The sequence below is a fragment of the Antechinus flavipes genome, chromosome 1 (genome assembly GCF_016432865.1).
Source record: "Antechinus flavipes isolate AdamAnt ecotype Samford, QLD, Australia chromosome 1, AdamAnt_v2, whole genome shotgun sequence".
Taxonomy (NCBI): domain Eukaryota; kingdom Metazoa; phylum Chordata; class Mammalia; order Dasyuromorphia; family Dasyuridae; genus Antechinus; species Antechinus flavipes.
This window is the reverse complement of record NC_067398.1, coordinates 73,653,269-73,665,761: the sequence shown is the minus strand read 5'-3', so window position 1 is coordinate 73,665,761 and position 12,493 is coordinate 73,653,269.

Sequence of the window (12,493 nt, the reverse complement as noted above, 5' to 3'; positions counted from 1 at the left end):
TACTGTGTTCATTGCCAGTGAGTCCTGATAAAGTCATTTTCCTTTTTGGGTCCTAGTTTTCTTATTTGTGAAATGGGAAAGATTACCAGTATTAGCTCCCTCACAGGCTTGAATATCAAATTGTTTTGTAAACCATAAAGTACAATACATATCCAATATAGTTAAAAAACTTATATTAAATAGATTGTACAGTTGCTGATGTCCATAAAACTATGAGCTTGGTTTTGCTTTTTAAAATTTAATTTGTATTTCACAACTTTTTTATGGTGCTTTTAAAAAAACTTATTTTGCTTTATTTTGGTTCCTTTTAGGGATAAACAAATAGGACATTTTAGCAGGATTTGAAACCTAAGGGTATCTTTTTTCCCTACTTCATCATAAGACTCTTCCCTCTGCATCTCAGGGTTATTCACTTGCATGTGATGCAACGGGAGCATCTGTTTTGAACAGAAAACACAGGATTTCAACATCTGCAAAGGGCAAGCTTACAGAGCTCCCAAGTGAATGGGACTCTGAGTAGCTATCCCCTCTCAGCAGGCTTTGTGTCTCCCCTTCAAAACTGAAAAGAAATGCTACAAACAGATGTCCTCTGAATAGCACTTATGACAAGAATTCATGGCTGAACAGTGAGTGCTTGCTAACGCTAATGAAAGTCTTTGGGGAAAATGAGCAACCTAATACTTAAAATGAGAGAGGGGAAAAATAGCTATTTATTGAAATTTCAAAATGTGTTGTTCGTGTATTTCCTTCAAAATCGTTCTCTGAATTTATTTATTTGCCATTTTGTGCTGTCACTTCTGCTTGAAGGCCTCTAGGCATGCTGCAGAAAACATCCATAATGGCTTTAAAATGGAGAAAAAACATAAATAGCATAAATAGCCCCAGGTAGCATGACTCTCAGGGCAAAAGATTTTATGTGTGGTCTCATCTTAGGTGTTAAAACTATATTTTTGCACAAAACTAGCTTGAATGTGTAAATTTAATTGACCAAACCTAATAAAATATTTGTTGGTTAAAGGTGACTAGAGTCTGGTGGGAAGTACAGAATAAGGAATTATACCTTCAGTAGACAAAGGGCCATTGTGAGGTCAAATTGAATAAGATTTAATTCAAACTGATAACATGGTCAAGCTAAATAAGTGATGAAATGAATTTCCCTTCTCTTCAACAATCAACAAATATATTTTGAGTTCTTACTATGAGCAAAGCACTGTGCTAGGTTTTGGGGTACAAAGGTGAAAAATTCTATCATTCCTGTTCTGAAGGAGCTTACATTTTACTGGAAAAGGTATTGTTTCACAAACTTTTTCTTTTTCTTTCTTTCTTTCTTCTTTTCTTCCTTCCTTCTTTCCTTCCTTCCTTCCTTCCTTCCTTCCTTCCTTCCTTCCTTCCTTCCTTCCTTCCTTCCTTCCTTCCTTCCTTCCTTCCTTTCTTTCTCTCTCTCTTTCTCTTTCTTTCTCTCTCTCTCTCTTTCTTTCTTTCTTTCTTTCTTTCTTTCTTTCTTTCTTTCTTTCTTTCTTTCTTTCTTTCTTTCTTTCTTTCTTTCTTTCTTTCTTTCTTTCTTTCTTCTTCTTTTTTTAAGGCCAGCATTAAAAGCACTATGAGAGCCAGTTTATTAATGGCATTATTAGCCTGTTTTTTTTTTTTTTTTTAAGGTGGTCAAATTCAGATTCAGAGAAGTTAATATTGTATATATTTTTCCTTTTGAAAATTTAACTTTATAGTGGATTTCTAGAATATATAAATCTTATATAATTGCATATTGACTTAAATAATTAGTGTTGCTGATTTAAAACAACTTTGGTGGTAACTTTAAGAAAAAAATTACATTTTAAATAATTTTAAACATTCTTTTTTATAATTTTGAGTTTTAAATTCTCTTTCTCTCTCTTCCTCCTTCATTGAGATAAGAAATTTTATGTGCAATGCACATGTGCAATCATAAAAATAACCCATTGATATTGTACATTTTGGCAGAGCCAAATTTCATTCTTGATCTAACTGCTATTACCCTTTATAAGTGTCAAACCTGGACCACAGAATGAATGTAGCTCACATTGCTGCCTACGACCATAGAATGAATTGAACTCCAAACTACAAATACATCTTGATCCAGATGAAAATATTTAACAAATTAATGTAATTGGATACTAGTCTGCTATAAGAAATGGTGAGAAGGTAGATTACAGTAAAACCTGGATTTATATGAAATGATAATCACTCAAGTGAGTAGAATCAGAACATTGTACACGGTAGCAGCAACATTGTGCAATGATCAACTACGTTACATTTAACCTTTCTCAGCAATATAATTCAAGACAATTAAAATAAAACTCATTATGGAAAATACTAAGCAGATCCACAGAAGAACTATGGAATCTAAATACAGATTGAAGCATACTATTCCCACTTTTTTTTTTCTTTCTTATTTTTTTTTCCTTTTGTTCTGATTATTTTTTCACAACATGACTATAGTGGAAATATATTTAACATGATTGTACATGTTTAACATATATCAGATTGCTCCCTTGGGAAGGGAGTAGAGGAAGGGAGAGACAAAAAAAAATTGGAATTCAAAATATTATAAAAGTGAAGGTTGAAAACTATCTTTACATGTAATTGGAAGAAATAAAATATTAATAAGTGGGGAAAAGAAAATATTTAAGGAAATAATGCAATAAAACAGAGATAATATTAAGAAGTCGTATTCTAAGTCAATATGTGATGTACCTAATCCTTCAGGATGGTTTATCTACATTTCTATTTAAGATTGACACGATAGCCCTAGTTAAATTTTCAGAAAACATATTTTTGTATTCTATATTAGGGATGAAACAATTGGCTGTTTGTACTAGTCATGTTCAAACTAGGAATAAAATAATAATCCAATATATAAAAGCTGTCTCAAAATGAATCATCCACATTGGGAAACTCATTGGTGTTGGACATTAATATAAGTTTAATATCTATAAAAATTGACTTGGGAAATTTTATTTCAGATTAAATGCATCATTTACACATGAGTTCTTTCTGCTGCTGCAAGGCCTGATTTATTAACCTTTAAATGGTTTTTTTCTCTCTCTTTGAATCAGAACTCTAAAATACAGGATTCTTGCTAGATTGTACTGAGGGATGACATTTAAGTAGGATTTATTTAAATTATGCTTTTTTCCTTGAAAAGTTCAATTGTATTAAAAACCATTTCCCATTTTGTGATTTAAGTAAAATACTATGTTTGTGGTACAAATATTTTTGTTGTTGTTGTTGTTAAAAACCTGAATTATAACAATCCTGCCCATTTCTATGGAGGATAAAAAGAAATGGGCAAGGTTACTAGAGATAAAAAAAGAAAGAAAATATTTTGATTTTTTGGTTAATGCAAACCTTGAGGAAGGGCTGGTAGGTAGTTTAGTGGATAAAGTGCTGGGTGTGGTGTCAGGAAGATTCAGCTTTCTGAGTTTAAAAACAATCTGTGTCATACTTACATACCTACATACACCCTTGCAAATGACTTATTCACCTTGGCACTTGATTTTCACTTGCTAACAGTTTTGCCATACAAAGCAGAGTGAACTGCTTTGGGTGGTAGTGGATTTCCCATAATTTAAGGTGTTCAAAGAAATATTGGATGATTCCTTGTTAGTTATTTTCTGTATAGGTTCATTTTTTTTTTTTCAAATGTGAGTTGATCTAGATGAATCTTCAGTTCCCTTCCCACACTGAAATGTTGATGATTTTGAATTGCTGATTTCAGTGTCTGCTGGAGAACGTTTAACAATTAGGTAAATGAATGAGATGGAACTGGCCAAAAATGCAGTTAGGTCATTTGACTAGGTTGATGGAATAAAAGCCAAATTAATTATAATAATTAAAATTTTCTTCATTTTAAGCCCTAGAAAGTGTTTTCTACAAAATGGAAAATGTTATTTGGAGAAAATGAGACTGAGAATCAGAAGCTTGGAACTTTGTGGGGCCAAATTTTTTTTTTAATTGTAATGGAGCCCTTTGTCAAAGATTCTCCAACTGTCTCTTTCTGCTGATATTTTCAATTAAAAAAAGATTGTTTGCCTTTCCCTTGGGGCAATGAAAAAGGGGCACAAGCCTCATGGTTTCTATTTATGATTCTGTTTTTTGGGACTTGAATCTAGGAGCCCAGACCTTCTTCCACATAGCAGATGAATCAATAATTGTAGATGAGGTTAAAGAATAAGAGAATCAGTGCAAATAAATGTGACTGTGGATTTCAGTTCATCTAATGTGCTACATGTGGAATTTGTCATGAAAATCAAGGAAATGATCCAAGATGGATTGTGTGAGAGAGAGACCTTGAAGAGCTCTTCTGGGTTTTGGAAATGCCCGGTAAGGAAAGGAAGGAGAAATAGTAATTATAACCTGGTGGGTAGATCTCCCAAAACTATGTCAAGACAAAGAAAGACTATAAAATGAAGTTGTTTCCAATGTAGCACATCTAAAGTCTGAGCATGTGAATTCCTACTAGCCTGCTTTTAGAAAGAGATGGTAGGAGTAGGGGAAAAGGAACACTGGGTGAGGTAGCTGCCTTTCTTGACAGTTCATTCAGTATTTATTCACCACCTACTATATGTCAAGAATTCTCTGACTTTAGGTACCTATATTTCATTGATTAAAAAATAATACCAATGCAAACAAGTAAAAATATACATAATGATTTCCTAATTGTCCTAGAGAGCAGTAGTAACAGGGGTGGTGGGAATCAAGAAAGTTCTTAAAAGGAGGTCTCCTCTGATCTGAGCTTTGAAAGAAGCTAGGCAATCTAGGAAATGCAGCTCAGGAGGGAATATGATATAGGCACAGATGCCCACATTGATTATGACCTATATAGCTAGCCAGAGCTAGCTCGGTGTGTGAGAGGCTCTGAAAGAACATGTGGAAGACGAATTAGAGGGACTACCAAACTGAAGGTCTGCAAACCCATTGTGTTGACCTCATAATTGTACGCCTGTGAAACCTGGACAGTATACCAGCACCATGCCAGGAAACTGGATTGCTTCCATTTGATTTATCTTAGGAATATTTTGAAGATCAGTTGGCAGGAGAACATAACAAACACTCAGCTTGTTTCTCAAACTAAAACTGCCAAACATCCAAAATCACTACAGAATACAACTCTGATAGTCTGCCATATTGTTTGGATACTTGTCAATGTATACTTGCCAAAAACAAAAAAAACAAACAAACAAACTGTTTTCTAAAGAACTCATAAAGGGCAAGTGATCAAATGGTGGCTAGGAAAAAGTGATCCAAGGATCAATGTCTCTGTCTCTGTCTCTCTCTGTCTCTCTCCTGAGGCAATTGGAGTTAAATGACTTGCCTAAGGTCACACAGCTAGGAAATGTTACGTGTCTGAGGCCAAATTAGAACTCCTGACTTCAGGACTGGTGCTCTGTCCACTGTGCCACCTAGCTGCCCCTCTCTTAAAAACTTTAGAAGTGATTGCATGACATGGAAGACATTGGCGCAGGACTGCCCATCATGAAATGCCCTCATTAGGGAAAATGCTGTGTTCTATGAGCAAAGCAGAAATGAAGTAATTCAAAGGAAAAAGATGTGCAAAGTTAGAAAATCCACCTCAAATGTCCTATATTAACTATTTGTTCCTGACCTGTGGCAGAGCATTTTCAGCACATATTGGTCTGATCAGCCACAGTTGCAACTTAACTCAAACCCAGTGATCTCTTTGAGATCTAAAGGACAACAAGCCTACCACAATTATATAAACCATGCAAAGTTTTGGTGATAGGAAGTGGAAAGCTGTATGTGGACACCATCAAAGAGATCTGTTTGGTGTGACTATAGAATTCTTGAAGATTACACACTTGTAAGATTTATTTCTTGTGAGTTTGATGGAAAGTCCTATCAAGTAGAGGGACTTACCTGGAGAGTGAAAAGAGCAATAAACTTTTGGAGTTAATGTACTGAGACTCCCTGTTCTTGTTCCCCCTTCCTGAAAAGTTCTCACACTTCTCTAAGAATCTCTATGCTCTTTGCCAAAAAACACTAATTATTGAGAAGATAATTGAGCAAGTGAGCATTGAGATGTAGTTCTGAGCTACTTACTGATTACCTCTGATTATTAAATCTGATATTCTTTCAAGTGGATTTCAGATAAGATGATACATAAAATATGGTTTTATTTAAGAAATGAGAGAAGCTTATTTTGGGGAAAGAAGCCAATACAACAAATATCTGCACTTTCACTTGCTTTTCAGGTTATATATTTTTACTATTTCTAAATTACTGGGCAATATTGATTCAGAGAGGTTTACTTATATCATTTAACAAAGAGTTTTGGGTTTTCTGTAGAATTCACTTGTATGTAAAGGCTAATGCATTAAAAATCTCTCCCATCCCTAGGTGAATATTCTGTTCAATCACTAAATGTGGGTTAATGGACTAATTGAGAGGAGAAAAATATAAGTGTATTAACAAAACTCAGAATGAAATAATAAGGCAGAAATTCAAGGTCAAGGAAACAAAGCTGAAATGGCAGAATATTTTTTAAAAGTCTTCAGGATATCAATTTGATATAGGATTCTCATAGTGTTTACTTAAAGTATGTTTAAGAATCTTTATACTTAAATATATATTTTTTGTGTATAAAGTTGTATAAGATTTTCAAGTATCTTCAAGGCATCCTCAGATATACTTAAAAATATTTGACTGAATACATAAAGTAATATTTAGTCAAGAAAGAACTGAGGTGCCTTGTTTTTAAGAATATTTTAATTTTCTATAAGTTAATGTCATTAAGATTATTAGGAGAAAAATAGAATAATATTTCTGTCAGATAGTATTTTCAATCTACACGTAACTATGAAAAAGATTCTGTGTGCCAAGTGCTATTCTAGGTGTAGGAGATACATACACAGATACAAACAAACAAACAAACAAACAAAAAAAAAAAAACATTCCTTCCTTTAAGGAGTTTATATTTTATTAGGAGAGATGTCTGTCATATTCTGTTTTTTATATTTTTATATTCATTAGGTCATAGTATAGTGAATCTTCAGTTTTTATCCAACTCTTTTTGCCCAGTAGGCTTTAGATCTAAGGTAATATACATAAAGATGGTGAGGCATCATAAAATATAAATAGGAAATAAAAATTGCTATTATAATTCAAGAAATATTTATTAAATACCTATTATGTCTAAGAAATAGGTCTCTGGGGCTATGGAAGTCCTTGCCCAGAAAGGCACAAAATGAATACAGATAATTTAATACAAAGGAATTTAAAAATTGGTGATTGAATGGAAATCAGAAAAGGTCCCCTGTAGCAGTAGTCTTTGAAGAAGATATAATTCTAATTGGCAGAAATGAGGAAGGAGTATATTCCAGACATTGAGGGACACTTGTGTAAAAGCCTAGAGTTGAACAAAAACAGATCTCCATTATACCAAATTGTAACACAAAGTGTCTATTTTTTTCAGTTATTCATAGGTACCAATAGCTTTAAATAAATCTGATGTTAGATGTTGAAATATACTTTTCCATAATGAATAAAACCTGCATTTAGTAATGCATGGCACAACTTTAAATAAAGTGTTTGTAATTGTTATTCATCTTTTATAAATGAATTGCACATTTGGAAACTTCACTCTAGTTTTCTTTGTTGTCACTAATAATCAAATGCACTCTATGTCTTTTTTCTCCTTTTGAAATAGACTGTTTCTCTTCAAGAAAACTTCTTTTATGATGAGAGTCCAGCAGAGAACAACCAAATTTCAAACAATTAAGACAGGAGACTTGCAATGTAAACAGGATTGCTGACAGGGAGGGAATACTTAAGTGAAGCTTTAAGAGAAGACTCATATTTTTTTAAAATTTTCTTTTGCTTATATACCACAGAAAGAAGAAATTCTTAAATTAAAAGCAGAATATATTGCTAGACAAAACAGACAACATGATGCTAGAATGTTTAATGTTATTTGCAATTGCTTTTTTTCCAACACCTATAATGATTTGCGGTGTCTTACCAGAGTGGCTACTCTGAGGTATTTGTTTTTGACATAGATCGCAATCAGTAAGGGATGACACAGAATTTGATCTCCATATTTTCTTTTATCAACAGGATGCTCAAATTGCAAGGATGTTTTCCAATAGTGCCTTCACAAACTGGTGCATTCATACAGACAAAAAAAAGCTATTTAAAAATACAGAAGTTAGCAGTAACCATCTAGCTACTGTATACACAGCTGCTGAGCATTAAAGGGAAATCATGTTTTTTTTTTTTTTTTTAAAGCTCAGAAATGGAAACGATTTTCTACTAGGAAAGCAAAAGGATACAGTGATATTGATAACATTAAACAAATGAACAATAAATGTGATGAAACTCTATATTTTTCCTCAAATTTTGAAATTTTGATGGAAGTTAGATTTTGTTTATGATTTCTAAACTGATAATACAGAGGTATTTATAATTAAATATCCAACCTGGCTGGGATTAAATAGACATAGTAAATTATGTGACACATTCACCAATCCATAAAATGAAGGCTTCAGGCAGGCTTTCCAGAACTGAAAGTATTAGGTCTTCAAGATATGGTCTTTGCTTCTGGGGTTTCAGTGGCAGGGCTAATGTTAAAGTCCAATAATCATTTGCTGATAACAGAACTGAGAACCAAGGAGGTCCAAGGCTTATTAAAGACCAGGGAAGTAATAAGTAGGTAGAAGGACTGGGATTTAATATTAGACTTCAAAATTGGTATTTAGCAATTCTCCAACTGGATGATATTCCTTGCCCTTCCTCCTTATTTTCCAGTTTGTTTCTGCCATAAAAATTTTTGCAATAAATATATGTGTGTGTGAATGTATACACATACACAATGCATATATGTATGAGTGCATGTACATAGATGTGCACAAATATACATGCATGTATAGATATCTACATGTATATACACACATATGCATACACACATATATCTTTACTCTTTTTGGTATCTTTGGAATATAAGCATAGTATAACTATATAGGTAAAAGCGAATGATGATGGATAATATTTTGGTCATAGTTGCTACTTCTAGAATAACTAGATCAATTAACAGTTCCTCCCACAACGTACTTGTGGTATTTGTGTACCTGTTTTCTTGAAATTCTTCCAACTATTTTCTTCTTTTATCTTTGGCAGCCTCGAGAAAGTGAACAAAAATATCAAAGTTGCTTTAATTTGCATTTCGGTCATTATTAAGTGTGGTACATTCAGTTATTTTAAAAGATGTCCAATTCTTCATGACCCCATTTGAGGTTTTCTTGGCAGAAATATTGGAGTGGTTTGCCATTTCCTTCTCCAGCTGTCCAATTACTAATAAGTACTTGTTGATTAATTAATTAGTCTATCTTTTTTAAATACTTTTTGTTCTTCAGTGGTTTTTTAGTCTTTTCTGATACTGCATGATCTCATTTGGGGTTTTCTTGGCAACAATACAAAAGCAGTTTACTATTCCCTCTCCAGCTCATTTTACAGATGAGGAAATGGAGGCAAACTGGGTTAAGTGTTTTGCCCAAGGTCACATAGCTACATTGGTCTGAGGCCAGATTTGAACTTAAGAAGATGAGTCTTATTGAGTCCAGGCCCAGCATTCTATCCAGTAAGCCATCTTGCTACCCATGTAAATACCTTGCAGGGATCCTCAAACTTTTTAAATAGAGAGCCAGTTCACTGTCCCTCAGACTGTTGGAGGGCTGGACTATAGTAAAAACAAAAACTTTGTTTTGTGGGCCTTTAAATAAAGAAACTTCATAGCCCTGAGTGAGGGGGATAAATGTCCTCAGCTGCCGCATCTGGCCCGCGGCTGTAGTTTGATAACCCCTGCGTTGAGTTATAGGGTACTTAAATGAGGATCAAATAAGATGACAAATGTGAATTCCTTAGGATTCACTGAAGTCCTTTATAAATTTATTCTTATTGTACTGCTAACAATTACTGAATCAGATATTGAATCTTATTAAGTAACTTTTATGTGTCTTTATAATTCTGATGACTCTCTGATTCTGATGATAATTGTCCCAGATTTAGATATTGCTAGAAGGTTAATGAAGCACTTCCATAAATAATCAATAAGGATAAATAATCCATGAATTATTAGCTCTATTTTACAGATGAGAAAATTAAGGCTAAAATATTAAATTGTTTGACCATAGTAACAAAACTGGTAAATATTAAAATAATATAAATATAAATATAATAAAAATATTAATTTCCTAACTTCTGATTCCAAATCCTGAATTCTTTCCATCATAGCATATTATTCCCAGAATGGGAATTGTAGGGTTCATTATACTCACCACCCTTCTGCCTTTAAATTGTGGTTATGTCTTTATAATTCCATAAATTTTCGAGAGTGTATTTGCCCCATATAGTAGAGACTTCCCTCTGTTTCTTTAATTTTGAAGGTAGGATGGAGAATACTACTAGTTGGGCATCTGAATTATCACTCTGTGTTCTGTTTTGTAAAGTAAATAAGTCACTGAACTTGGAATTGGTCAATCCTAGGTTCAAATCCTGCCTATGACACTAATTATTCTGTGAAAGTATTTTCATTATTAAGTTTTCATTATACAAAATCATCTGCCTCACTTTCTTTGCCAGAGTCACCTAAGTTCAATGGAAAGACAAAAGTCAATATGGCTGATGATGGTCTGTGATGCAATAGATGACCTTGGAATCTTCACTGACTAACTTTGTTCTAAGTGCTTCATAGTACCTGCTTCACTGCCTTTATGGCAAGTTAACTCATCATTTACCCAATCCTTTGAGGGGAAGTCTTCACATGTTTATGGCAAGCACCCCCCTAATTCACAGGTGAGTTTGAGAATTATAAATTCTATAAGATTTACCTCACATTGTAAGTATTAGATGAGATCATGAATGTATAGTTCTTCAGAAGTCTTAAAGCATTATGTAAACCGACAATTATCACCCATCATTTTATTTTATTTTATTTTTAATTTTTTAATTTTTTATTTTTAAATAACTTTTTATTGACAGAATCCATGCCAGGGTAATTTTTTACAACATTATCCCTTGCACTCACTTCTGTTCTGATTTTTCCCCTCCCTTCCTCCATCCCCTCCCCAGATGGCAAGGAGTCCCATACATGTTAAATAGGTTACAATACATATATATTATATGTATGCAGATACAATATATGTATGCAGAACCGAACAGTTCTCTTGTTGCACAGGGAGAATTGGATTCAGAAGGTATAAATAACCCGGAAAGAAAAAGAAAAATGCAAGTAGTTTATATTCATTTCCCAGTGTTCTTTCTTTGGGTGTAGCTGCTTTTGTCCATCCTTGATCAATTGAAACTGAATTAGCTCTCTTTATCGAAGAGATCCACTTCCATCAGAATACATCCTCAAACAGAATCATTGTTGAGGTATATAATGATCTCCTGGTTTTGCTCATTTCACTTAGCATCAGTTCATGTAAGTCTCGCCAGTCCTCTCTGTATTCATCCTGCTGGTCATTCCTTACAGAACAATAATATTCCATAACGTTCATATACCATAATTTACTCAACCATTCTCCAATTGGTGGGCATCCATTCATTTTCCAGCTTTTAGCCACTACAATCAGGGCTGCCACAAATATTCTTGCACATACAAGTCCCTTTCCTCTCTTTATGATCTCTTTGGGATATAAGCCTAGTAGAAACACTGCTGGATCAAAGGGTATGCACAGTTTGATAACTTTTTGAGCATATTTCCAAATTGCTTTCCAGAATGGCTGGATGTGTTTACAATTCCACCAATAATGTATCAATGTCCCTGTTTTCCCACATCCCCTCCAACATTCCGCATTATCTTTCCCTGTCATTCTAGCTAATCTGACAGGTGTGTAGTGGTATCTCAGAGTTGTCTTAATTTGTATTTGGAGCATATTTTCATATGGCTATAAATAGTTTGAATTTCTTCATCTGAGAATTGTCTGTTCATATCCTTTGACCATTTATCAATTGGAGAATGGCTTGATTTCTTATAAATTAGAGTCAATTATATATTTTGGAAATGAGGGATCACACATCATTTTAGCTAAATAATTTGTCCATCATGATTTGTAATCATGTTTACTATTTATAATGTTTGAAGGAAAATGAAACTGTTGCTTGCTCTGACATAAAGATTGCTTCTGGACCTTTATTCTGATCTAAGACTTGATTAATCCCAGAACACTGAAATTTAATCAGTGTAAATTACTTTATTCCTCAGTGTTATTTCTTTTATTTACTTATTTTTGATTTTTAGACTGTAAAATGAAAGGGATTATCCCAATGTTTACTTAGTTCTTGTCCCAGATACTTCAAAATCCAATAATTGATGCCAAGATATTTTTCACTGGATCATCTGAATAATTGTTTCGATTCAGTACTCCCTTTCACTGGCATTGACACAGATTAAAAAAAAATCCAATAATCCTCTTCACATGGTTGCTGTGAAGAGTAGCTAATA